We start from the raw sequence: 2,125 nt of genomic DNA, 5'->3' as shown, positions 1-2,125 counted from the left end.
TCCCAAGGCTACCCATACTCTTGATCTCCACCCTTCATATGGATTTGAATCCAATGGCTAGGGTGCCTTGACTTTCCTTATAAATATCCCAAGGCTTGAAGCCATTTCTCCACACCAAAACTTGCCTAGCCTAGTGGTATTCCCTCCAAACCACTTTCAAGAGTTCAAAGGTTCCATCCACCACAAAAGCATTCTTGAGGTAATTTTCCTTCTATTTCAATTATTCATCCTCCCTTTTTTTTATTATTATTTTTCCTAATTCTTTTGCTTTTTTTTTTTTGCTAGCATTGCGGTGACTCTAGGCATTCTTTTGCTCCTACGGTCTTGCCCTTGCTTATCGCTCAACCGACCCTACGCCTCCACAAGTCTATCCTTGCACACCTTCGGCTTCATACATATACCTCCAGGTATGCCTCCTTCCTATTATTTTTTTATATTGACTACGTGGGGGTAGAATTAATGGTTGTACGACACTCATTCTTCAGAGTTTGTCATTCTTTTCATATGGCCTTTCAAGTAAATATGCATAGGCCCTTTTCTTATACCCCTCACGCTCATGTTGTAGATATAGGGTTACCCTTACGCATATATGCCCTCGAGTCTTAGCTGGTCCATGGCGTCTAGGCGATGTCCCGAAGGTTCGTCCAATGTTGAATTCATTGAGTTGTCATCCTCCGACTCGAAGGCCAACGTACGTAGACCCTCTAACTGTGGGGGTGTCCAGACGCTCTACCTCCGGAGACTATCCTACCTCAAACAGAAAGTATGCGGCCTGGAGAAGGAGCTAGAATCCAATACCAGAGATGTGGGTTTAGGTTGCTCCCCCCAGCATGCGACATACATTTCCCAGCTACAATCAATTCTTCAGGATTGCCTTTCTGAAATTGCTTTCCTAGAAGAAAACTTGCCCCCTGAGCCTTTTTCCTTTAGTCATGACGAGTCTCCCGGTCATAGGGATCCCTTCTTCGAAGGCGGTAGACGTGAATCGGTTGAACCAGAGTTCCTTTCTATGATCCCACCCACGCTTCCTCCCCTGCCCCCGGTCTTACGCCCTAGGGTCAAGCAGAGTGCTGGTAGATATAGGACACGTGGGGGGCCCTCTAGGATCCTTAGAAAGTCTATGGCACATAAACTCCCTATCTCTGCCCAGGTACCTGAGATGCTGAAGAGAACCTCTGACACTTCCGAAGAGACGGGCAGGTCCAGCCTCACCATGAATAAACTGACCAACATGCTAAAGGCTCATCAGTTAGCTTCAAACCTCAAGTTCGTCATCCCAAAGCATGATGGACGCGCATCTGGACCGCCAGAAGGGTTCATGGCCTTCAGCAATTCCATAATCCGATCTGGTGGGGCTCTTCCGCTTCACCCTTTTTTTTTTGTCAAAGTGCTTAACTACTTTGAACTGGCACCTCTACAATTGTCCCCCAACTCCTGGGTGACACTGAGCAGCCTATATGTGTTGTACCATCAGGTGCATTCCAGAGGGCCTTCTATGAGCGAGGTTCATTACTTCTATACCCTTAGGGTGGATACATCTGCCCCCAGGTTCTACCAGCTCCAGAAAGTCGTGGCCCATAAAGGGAATTCCCTTGTGGAGGGCTCCATTTTAATAGAGGCTCGTGGAAGACGGACTATTTCTTCACTTTTAGTGGGCCCACCCGACACACTAGCTTTAACACCCCAAGTAAGACTATTCTCACTTTGATCTCACACATGAGAGGTTTCTCTTTTTACTTGGTTTTTCTTCTATGGTTTTTCTAACGGTAGTTATTTCTTTTCTTTTGATGGCAGGTCTCTTAGGGGTTGTTGGCTCTAACATGAAACTGAAGGCTCGTGACCGCGTGATGAAAATCCTGGCCTTGTCGGGTGAATGTAAACAAGCCAGCGCCCTTTTTATAGAGAGAAACCTTCACTTGTACAGGCTGCTGACCCCAGACCAGACCGTCACTTTATGCTCTGTTACCTCCGAACCCGCGGGCCTACGCCCCGCCTCATCTGAATTGGCGGGTCCACGCCCTGCATCACCCGAACCTGAGAGTCCACGCCCTACGTCACCTGAACCTACGGGTCCATGCCCCTCCTCACCTGAACCTGTGGATCCGTGGCTATACGGCCATGATGA

Source organism: Humulus lupulus, chromosome X (assembly GCF_963169125.1).
Source record: "Humulus lupulus chromosome X, drHumLupu1.1, whole genome shotgun sequence".
Taxonomy (NCBI): domain Eukaryota; kingdom Viridiplantae; phylum Streptophyta; class Magnoliopsida; order Rosales; family Cannabaceae; genus Humulus; species Humulus lupulus.
The sequence above is the reverse complement of the archived record's forward strand: the minus strand, read 5'-3'. Positions refer to the sequence as shown.